Consider the following 10,450-nt stretch of genomic DNA (forward strand, 5'->3'; position numbering starts at 1 on the left):
TCAGAATTTTTTTCTCCCCTTACAGCTCCTGGTCTCCTCACAAAACACCAAACTTCAACTCAAGACATAACCGTATCCGGCAGGCATGTCTTTGACATGACACTCGTTCAAGGAAAAGGTTTTTCTGTTTGTTTGGTTTGGTTTTTTTTCTGGGGTAGGGGAAGAGTTAGTGATTACTAATGAGTCTAATAAAATAGGACCTAAGACCCAAGTTTTCTGTTGCCTTTTAGAGGCAGGGCAGGGTCTGGTCCAGGGTACAAAATTCATATCCCCATGAGTTCTACTGGCACAGGGGAAATCTGTACAGATCAAATAATCCTATGATTTCCTTTCATTACTTACATGTTGGGGCAGGCGACAGTGGCAATGCTGGCTTGAGAGGGGATGGCTCCAAAGCCCGGGCCTATCTGAACTGGCTAGCCAACTCATGAGAAATTAAGCAAACAGCAGTGATGATAAACAGGCTTTTCCCGCTCTCACACTCAGTGTTTTTCCTCACTCTTCGATTAGGACCTGACCAAGACCTGATAGGCAGGTCCTGAGCTTCAATGACACAGAGAAGCCTGACTCCTTAGTATCAGTCTAGGAGGTCCCTTGCTGGCTGGGGACCAGTCAATCTGTCCCCATCTGCAATCAAACCACCCAAGCATTCTTGAGCACATGGTCTCATTCCCATTGCAGACTGTACAAATTAATCGTATTCTCTTTAGGAGCCCTTATTCAAGAGGCTAAGCTTCAGAATCCTTCTCAATGTAGTGCTCCAGAGAGTTGGCCTGTAAGGTAAAACCTATATTTTATTTCTGATAAAAAGTCTCCATTTCCTCCCATCATTTGACCACTGTCATTTGTGTTTTGGGGTACTGGGTCTGGTGCAATTCACCCTGAGTCCTCGTTCTTTCTGAAGGAGATGCCAAATCCTCAGTAGGACGAAAATAGAGTTTTTAGAAAGAGATGTTTATAAGGGAATAAAGAAAAAACATTAAAAAGTCTCCCTAAAATAAGCTAACAATCTCTGACGGAAACTGAGGTCCTATATACATTCCTACAAGTGTCCTAATCACTAAAACAACTCTCTCCCAGGGTTCTATTCAGAACTTTGAGGCCAGTTTGTCTATCCTATCCTACTCTGTCACAGCCCATAATAGAAGAACCTCCAGTCATCTATCCTTTCTCAGACATACCTCCTACCTTATGTAATTCAGGGATGAATTTGGGCAATAGTAAGCATTTGGTGATTTAGACCTAAGTTATGAGGGAGGAGAAGTAAAGGATTCTCAGGTGTCTGGGTAGGCCTAGGTAATGGTAGTTCTATTCAACAAGATAAAGAATGAAATATAGGAGGGAAGCACAGACCTTAGAAGTGGCCAGAGAAAGATTTTCCTTGCTTCTCTTGCTGCTTCCAGATGATTGTTTTCCACTCACATGCAAAAGTCCCTTCTTCTTTGAGGCTTACAACACCAGCTACACCCATACTCTATCCTCATTCCTATCATTTGCCAACTTCCAGGGCACTTGATAGGTTCACCAAGAATTTCAACACCTGGAGCAGTCAGTCCTCTCCACCTGGTACCCTCATCATCCTTAGTGTCTTTCAGTATTCATGATTCACCTAAGTGATGCATCCATCATCCCAGTTCCTTAACTTCCTCTTCTCACATAAGGCAGGTCTTGGAACTGATTCTGTAAATCCCCTCCTTAGTAATTCCCAAATCCTACTACCTCTTGTTCGTCTTCAGTAAGAGCTGGAGATCAAATACCTGGAGGAGCTAAGACTTACTTAATACATAGAAACATTCTTGTCTAGACAAAATTAGTAATTAGTGTAGGGTGAGAAGGTTGGGAGGTCAGGGAGGGGATAGGTATGTTACATTTCTCTTCCCCTAGTTCTGCCACGATCTAGGATAGGTTCCTAGGTCTGTTCCAAGTAACCTAGCTTTTACCATGGGAGCATTTAATCTCAATCTATTTTCCTTCCAAGCGCTGATCTTCCTCCTCAACCATATATATTTTATGTTCCATCAATCTCCCTTTTCTGTTAGTTTTCAAAGATTCCATCCTTCATGCCATTCCTACTTGGTCTACCCTCAAAACTAACCTACAGTGGTGGGAAGAGACTAGAATAGATCAAAGCAGAAGTTCCAGACTACAAGCATTCCATAAGATAAATACATTATCTTATAGAGTAGAAAGGCATGAGAACTTGGAGCTCATATTTTATGTAATACTTCTTTCTACTAGTAATAGATCCCCCAAAACAATGCTATTACTTCAATTTTAAACAGATAATTTATAAAGAATTGAATACTTTATAAAATATTTGGGCAACAAAAATAGTTTTGACTTACCCAGATATTTATCATTTCTGATGTTCTTCATTCTTTTCTGAGGATCAGAGTTTCCATCTGATAATATTTTCTATTCGTCTTAAGAAGTTCCTTTAGTATTTCTTATAGTGCAGGTCTGTGGGCCACAAATTCTCTTAGTTTTATTTTACATGAAAATGTTGTTATTTTGCCTTCATATTTGAATGATATTTCCCCTGGATATAGAATTCTGGGTGACCAGGTTTTGCTTTTTTGTTTTGTTTTCCCTTGCAGTATTTTAAAGATGTTTTTCCATTCTTTTCTGGCATCACGGTTTCTATCGAGAAGTCAGCTGTTCGTTGGGTCATTGTTTCCTGATATATAATTTGTAATATTTTTCTCTTGCTGCTTTCAAAATTTGCTCTTTATCTTTGGCTTTCAATAATTTGACTATGATGTGCATCAACATGGACTTTTTTGTGTCTATTCTGCTTGGTGTTCATTTAGAATCTTGTATCCACAAATTTCTGCTTCTCATCAAATTAAGAAAAATCTGTCATTATTATTCAAATACTTTTTTCTGTCCCATTCTCTCTCTTATCTCCTTTTGGCATTCCAACTACACATATATTTAACTGCTTGATATCATTTGGGGCTCAAATTATAAGTGCTCCAACAGTGTAGCAGTATTCTATCGTGGAATAGCATAAAACCTGGCTCTACCCTCCCTGACCCACAGGGCATCTGGAGATAGGAGTAGTGAATGGTGGAAATAGGCTTTTTTTTTAAAGCTGTGTTCCTTTTACCCTCTGTCTGTGTTAGGAGATAATCTGCCACTGTGCTTTCTAGCCAGGGTGTGTCTTCTAGTCTCCTGTAGAAAAAAACACAACTTCAGAGTCTCTCCATACCACTCCTAAATACACACTCACTCTCACATATGTGCCTGCCCTTATGTACATCCTGTTCAATTGATTCTGTTCCTTCTGAGAAATAGATGAAAAGTGATATTTGTCCCTTTTTCAGGACAAACTTTTTCCTCTCAAACTCAGATGAAAGAATAGATGTGCTGATAGTGGTCTTTTGTGCATAAAGAACTAAAGTCAAAATGGTCTGGAAACTAGAGTGAGGCTGCCCTAGTATTTGATCATAAGAGCAGATGAAAAGCAGGCCAGGTTACTGGGTTCAGGGTCCATGAAAAGGCCCAGGGCTCGTTTGACATGTATTTGTCAATTCATTAATTGAATGTATTTGTTTTCATTCAGTAAATAGGTACGAAGAACCTACCATGTTCCAGCTACTGGAAACAAGGAGTTAGCAAGAAGTAGCACTGGTGGGGAACAGCAGACACTCAATTCACAGGAATGGTAAATGGGACAAATTTCATCCTTGGCTCTATTCTTAGCTTCTTGACCACACAGACTCTATTCTGGAGCTGGGGACAGAAGAGAAGCAGAGAAGAAGTGGAAAGTGGAAATAGAAGTGACTTAAGGAGACAGAGGAGGTAAGGGAAATTCCCAGCCTTAGTATGGAAGGAAGAACTGTTCCCATTATTGGGTCGCTTGTGCATAACTTGAGACTCTGGCTTGAGGCCTGATGGTACAGGAAAGGCAGCACCAGGCAAGCTAAAGGGGGAAGTTAGCCCAGACCTGGACCTGGGCCAGCACTGCAGGATGGAGTCAAAGGCCAGACTGGGGCGAGGCCCTGCAGGCCCTGGACAGGACATGCTCATTCATGAGTGAAGCACCAGGGGCTTCCAGTCTGGCAAGTGTACTCAGCGAAAGGGAATCCAGTCTGTATTCAGGAGTCAGAAATGCTTCCTGTCTGGCAGATATGCCCAGCTGTCTGTTTATTTCATTGTTACTGTCTGCAGCACAAACCTGGAGTGATAACCAGTTCCCTGCTTGTAATAATCTAACTAATATTAGTGTAGCATTTTGCACTTTACAGTGTACTTTTGTTCTTTCATTATTCTCACAGCAATCCTGGGAATTAGGGTAATGTTCTATTTGTGATCATCTAACCTTGGTTAGTATGAAGAAGAGGTAAAATCAGGCATCAGCCTTGTGTTTGGGGAATTTTTCCATGCCCAGTTATGATTTTCTTTTGCCCCTTTAGATAGAAAAACACAGGCCATGCTTTTCTAGGTTTAGATAGCAACAATGTTTTTCAGTTTAAAATACTTTTATACAATAGATCAGATAATTTTGTACTGTTAGTCCAGTCTGCCCAGACAAACATTTTTATTTATGCATTACCATTTTCTTCTCCCTAAGAAAGATAATGTTTTGAGCCAATAAAATTTTAAAAAGATAACTGCCCCTACCTCAGTCCTCAGGGAAGAGAGATGGAGAAGCTGCCCTTGCTGTGATGCAAGGGGGTAGAACACTATAGGAGGGAAAACTGCAGACAAATGTGAGGTCACATTTTGATTGTTTAAATGATATGCTGGAAAATCCTGTCTTGACTTCCCTCATGAAAATGAAATGAGCATCTAAAAGTTAGAGCTATGAAATCACTGCCCAAAGTGGGGTAAGCAGGCTCAAGTTGGTCAAATCTTCATCCACCCTAGTGAGGAGTGGCCAGATCAGGAGAGTTTTCTGCCTTGGGGCTCAGGTGGAGATTAGGATTTGGGTGCTTGGTACTATTTGCCATTTCTGATTTTTCCTTTTGTGCTGCAAGTATCCAATAAATATGCTTTTTCTCCCTTTCTAGTACCTATCGTTTAAGAGTGCTTAATTCAGCAGAACCACAGAGGGCAAGAAAGGACAAAAATAGGCAGTTTGCAAATTAATTTAACCTCTTAAGCCATTCTTCAATAGGTGGATTTTTTTGGATATTATTATAAGTGGAAAAACCTGAATGTCACAGAGACTCCATTACTTGAACAAAGCCATTCAGCCATAAGTACTGAGAATGGCTACTATACAGTTCTCCTGACACTTAATCACCATCACCATTGTTTGCTAAGTGTGCCAGGCACTCGCTCATATATATTATCTCTAATCCGTAAGATAACACTTTATAGCAGGTGTTATTCACCTCATTTAACAGGGGAAGAAACTGAAATTTAGAGAAATAGCATCATCTTTCCACACACATATTTAGGAAGTAGAAGAGCTAGAATTTGATTCCTGATTTTTATGACTGTAAAGTACATGCTGTTTCTACTCTACAGTACTTCCACTCACTGTATTACAGCTGGCCAATTTCTCTTCTTTGTTTTTGTATTAAATATGCATGAATAAGAACTTCCAAAATAATTTATCTTGGAAGAACAGTTTAGTTTGGAAGATGCAAACATTAGGTCAAGTTCTACCTTGTACTCAGACACACTGTGTGATACTCCTGGAGTTTGTGATTCTTCCCTCTACAGAGAGGGTCCTGAATTCTCAGTGTTGGCCATGGATTTCCAGAGTGTGACTTATATGGTCTTTTTTCTTAGATACCTTTAAAAGTCAGTCATGTAAATAACGTAACTCTTTAGAAAAGAGAATCCAACTAATCATTTGAAGAAGAATATGCAGCAATGGCTTTAAATATGTACACTCAGTCCAACCAATGTGAGCCTTAATAACTCATTAAATGAACATCTTGCTATTCATGACCACCCACATTGACCCGAGGTAATTTAGTAAGGTCAGATTACTCAAAATACTTAGAAATGCATTATTTCATTCCAAATAGGTAGTTTAAAGAAAATAAAAAGTCTTCTTAATGTCTGTCTGATTTTCAATTCTGTAAAATGATTGTATCCGACTGCAGGCCATTTTTTTGTTCTTTATTGAGGCATGATTTACAGGTAGTAAAGTAAACGCATCATAAATTTTCCAGTTCCTAGATTTTTTATGTAAGTAAAATCATACAGTATACACCAATTTATGTCTGGCTTCTTTTGTGTAACATTGTATAAACTCCATTTTGAAGCAACAGAATTTTCACCATACTTTGAAATAATCTTCCTAGAATTTACTCATTTGTAGGAGTTATGTTGGAGGAAGAGATCTGGGAAGCCCAACAGCCAACCTCAGCTCACCCCATCCTCTGTCTTACCAGATTCTTGACTCCACCACAGGAAAGAATTCAACAGCAGAGTTACAGTAGAAAGTAAGAACAAGTTTAACGAATAAGAGACAGATTTCATAGAGAGAGTATGGCCTAGCTCCTGAGACTGAGCAGGACCTGCAGCAGGTTTAATACAAATGTAAGAAATACACACTTAAAGATCAGTACAGAGTGCAGGCTGGCTCAAGAGAGTCTGTAACCACCTGCTAAAAGTAAGTTTAACACAAAAGTAAAATATACACACCTCAGCCGGTGAAGGGTGTGCTGGCAACAGGAAAGTAAGCAGCAACAACGCCGCCTTCTGCCAGGATTCAGCTTTTATAGTTCTGCCACTGGATACAAATTCATGCTATCTAACGAATACTCAATTAAGGGGTGGTACCCTGTTATGTAACATAATCTTGCACATGCTCAGTTATTCTCATTTTGGAACATGTTCATTGGTCAAATCCTATCACATGTACCAGACATATTCCAGAATATTGTGTGCTCTTTAGCACCTCTAGCTCAACCACACAGCTCAAGTACTGGTTCTCACAGGAAGTTCCCCCGTGTTAGAAGCAAAGGATGAAAAATTAGTTCCAGCCCAGGCACACCACCAGCACCTTGGGGCCTTCCTGGGAATCAGAGGCTTGGATCCGGGGACTGGACCCCACTCCCACTTCCAGGCAAAGTGTGCCAGTGCCTCGGGGCCAGCATGGGGACCCGAGACACAGAGTAAGGCACTGGACCTCTCTCCCACAACCAGGCACACCATGCCCACACCTCGAGGCCTGCCCAGGGACCCAAAGCAAGGAGAAGGGGACCGGACCTCTCTCCCACAACCAGGCACACCTAGCCAGCACCTTGGGTCCTTCCCAGTGACCCAAGGTATGGAGCCAGGGACCAGACCCTCCTTCCACAACCAGGCACACCATGCCAACACATCGGGGCCTGCCTGGGGTTGCAAAGCACGGAGAAGGGGACTGGACCTCTCTCCCACAACCAGGCACACCGTGCCAGCACCTCGGGGCCTGCCCAGGGACCTGGGGCATGGAGAAAGGGACTGGACCCCACTCCCCCAACCAGGCACACCAAGCCAGCTCCTTGGGTCTCACCTGGTGACCTGAGGCATGGAGAAGGGGACTGGACACACCACCCACAACCTGGCACATGGCACCAGTGACTTGGGGCCTGCCCAGGGACCAGAGACATGGAGAAGGGGACCAGACATACCCCACAACCAGGCATACTGCCAGTGCCAAGGAACATACCAGAAACAGCACCTCCATGTAGGTGGCCCACTGCAGCCTCCACAATAACCATGGCTGCCGCGAAAGTGACTAGACACCCCAAGCACCACGCAAATGGTCCACCAACCACTGGAGTGAATTCACACAAGGAGAGTCCCCAGCAGAGTCAAAGAAAAGAAGAGGATGTCTCTTTCCACAAAGCCCATTTTAGAGTGACAGAAGCAGCATCTGCTCTATGACAATATTGGGGGACCCAATCACATCTCTCAGCATTGGACGGATCATCTAGGCAACAAATTAACAGAGTAACCATGATTCTTTCAGAAGGAGAGAAGAAATCTAGGGTAATTAGAGGGGGGAGGGGGAGGGCATGGGGGAAGGGGAGAGATTGGACAAGGGGCAAAAGAATAATTACGATTTGTAACAATACATAGGCTAGTAATATTGATTTGATCAACATATCTCAATATTCAACCCCCAAAATATGTATAATCGATTTTGATTCAATAAATAAAATTAATTAAAAAAAAAATTGTTGACCAAACTACCCATATGCAGTAAGCCTTAACTATCTTCAATGTTCTTTCTAAAATTTGCTTTTTTTTCTTCAGAGGAAAGGGGCTGTTTTTGTTTTTCTTTTTATTACCCAAACAACATTATATCACTAATTCTAAATAACTTTAAACTACTGTCTAGATTCTATATAATGCAGTCACATCATTTCAACGAAACTTCTTTCATTTTCCTGCTACTACTTGTGTATGTGGATATATGTTTATTATTTGACTGCAATGATAGTGTAGTATAATTTTATTTTCAGCTTTTTTCACTTATTGTTATGTCATAAGCATTTTTCCATAATAGTATATTTTCTATATTTTCCATATTCTTGCAAAGCTACTTGCTATCTATTGAGTGGAGTATCATAATTCACTTAATGAGTCTCCTATTACTGGCTGATTTAATTTTTTAGTAGTGTAAATAACAGATATTTCATTTCTAAACATTTAAATATACATGAATAATAAACATTTTACAATAAACAGTTTCATATATATCATTTTCCCTGCTTTTGGTGTCCATCCTTAGGATTAATTCTCAGAACTTTAATTACTGCATGAAAGTGATTATTGATAGTTTCTATAGAAATATATTAATTTAGTCTGCCATAGCAATGTAGAAGTATAGAAGTTCCACTACCCCCTCCTCAAAACTATATTTCATCTACTTTAAAATTTTTTAATTATTAGGCAAAATGATTTTTCAATTTAACTTATCTTCTGTCATTACTGATGGTCAGCATTTTTTATTTTATTAGCTAATAAAAGCAATAAAATTACTTTTTATTAATTTTTTCTTATTTGAACTATTCACATTCTCTGTCCACAATGGTCTTAATGTTGTGTCCCCCCAAGATTCATATGTTGATACCCTAACCCCCTAGGTGATGGTATTAGGAGGTGAGGCCTTTGAGAGGTGATTAAGTCACCTAATTACTAATGGGATTAGTGCCCTTATAAAAGAAACCAGAGAGAGCTATCTTGCCCCTTCCACCGAGTGAAGATACAGCTAGAAGGCACTATCTATTAATTAGAAAGCAGGCCCTCTCCAAACACTGAATCTGTGGGCACCTTGATCTTGGACTTCTCAGCCTCCAGAACTGTGAGAAATAAATTTCTGTTATTTATAAGCCACCTAGTTTATGGTATTTTGTTATAGCAGCTCTAACAGATTAAGACACTATTTATATATTATGATATTCCTATATTATTGATTCTTTATATAATGGATTCTTTATAGTATGTTTAAAAGAAGGTTGTTTTAAAATCATCATTTAGTCATTGTCTCATTGAACAGATTTTATTCTCTACTTGCCAGAAAACATGGATTGATTCTTATTTATCTTTTGATATTCATTTGCCCACTTAAAAATATTTATTGTGTGCCTTTCATGTGCCAAGACTATGCTAAGCAAAGAGGATATAGCAATAAAAAAGATAGCATTGTGCCTGGCCCCATTAGATGTTTAATAAATGTCACTGGATGCTGAAAAAAATAAGTATTATGACAGAAGATAATGCCATCTACATTTCAACAAGGTTAACAATTCCCTGCTAACTTGATCAGAATAGTCAGGTAGTTCTTTTCCAAGTTCTGTCCAGTTTCTTTCGTTTCCAAGATAAGGGTATTAATAGCACTATTTTGTAGAAGTTATCTATTACCACTTTGTATGATATGTTTGAACACAAGTTCAACACAGGTGGTATCCTGGGAAAGGTGGTATCCTGCGAAAGTTTTCATTGTATAATACACTATGTAGTAGAACTCTTAAAAACATTATAAAAATCTCTATGTTTACAATCTTAGGTTCATTGTGTCCTAAGGCTTTTGATACATTCAAAATGAATGTTATACTGGGCAAAGATATTTAATCAAAGTCTTACAGAGAACACCTCCTTCAGTGAAATCTACTGAACAAAGCTTCCTTAAGTCAAAGGCTCACTATGGTGAGATTTTTTTCATGTGTTTCAAAAGTAACTAGCCCTACTCCTCACTTCAATATTTTATGCAAGTGCTTTTTTTATGTCTTTGTATAAGGAATCATAAAACAATTCTACATCACAATGGCCACGTATTTGTAACAGTTAAGATGCTTGGCTGAAAATAACAAGGATCAACTATAAGGGCTTAAGTAAAAAAAGAAGTAGTTAACTATATGTAGGGTTAGAGGAGCATGCCAATGTCTCCAAGGACAGGAACTGTTGCTTTGCCTCACATGGATTTATCACCTCTCATACCCTAGGTGATGGAACCACAAAAAGGATTACTCAAAGCCCATTTCTTCTGAGCAGC

General features: G+C 39.6%; 1 long non-coding RNA gene across 1 annotated transcript; it reads left to right on the plus strand.

Moving 5' to 3' along the window:
• The first annotated feature begins 62 nt into the window (after positions 1-62).
• On the plus strand, positions 63-4,089 carry LOC134363437 (uncharacterized). The gene is made up of 3 exons (XR_010021708.1): positions 63-118; positions 711-780; positions 3,566-4,089. It is a non-coding gene; the product is annotated as an uncharacterized LOC134363437 (long non-coding RNA).
• Positions 4,090-10,450: the final 6,361 nt, after the last annotated feature.

The sequence above is a fragment of the Cynocephalus volans genome, chromosome 14, assembly GCF_027409185.1.
Source record: "Cynocephalus volans isolate mCynVol1 chromosome 14, mCynVol1.pri, whole genome shotgun sequence".
Classification (NCBI taxonomy): Eukaryota; Metazoa; Chordata; class Mammalia; order Dermoptera; family Cynocephalidae; genus Cynocephalus; species Cynocephalus volans.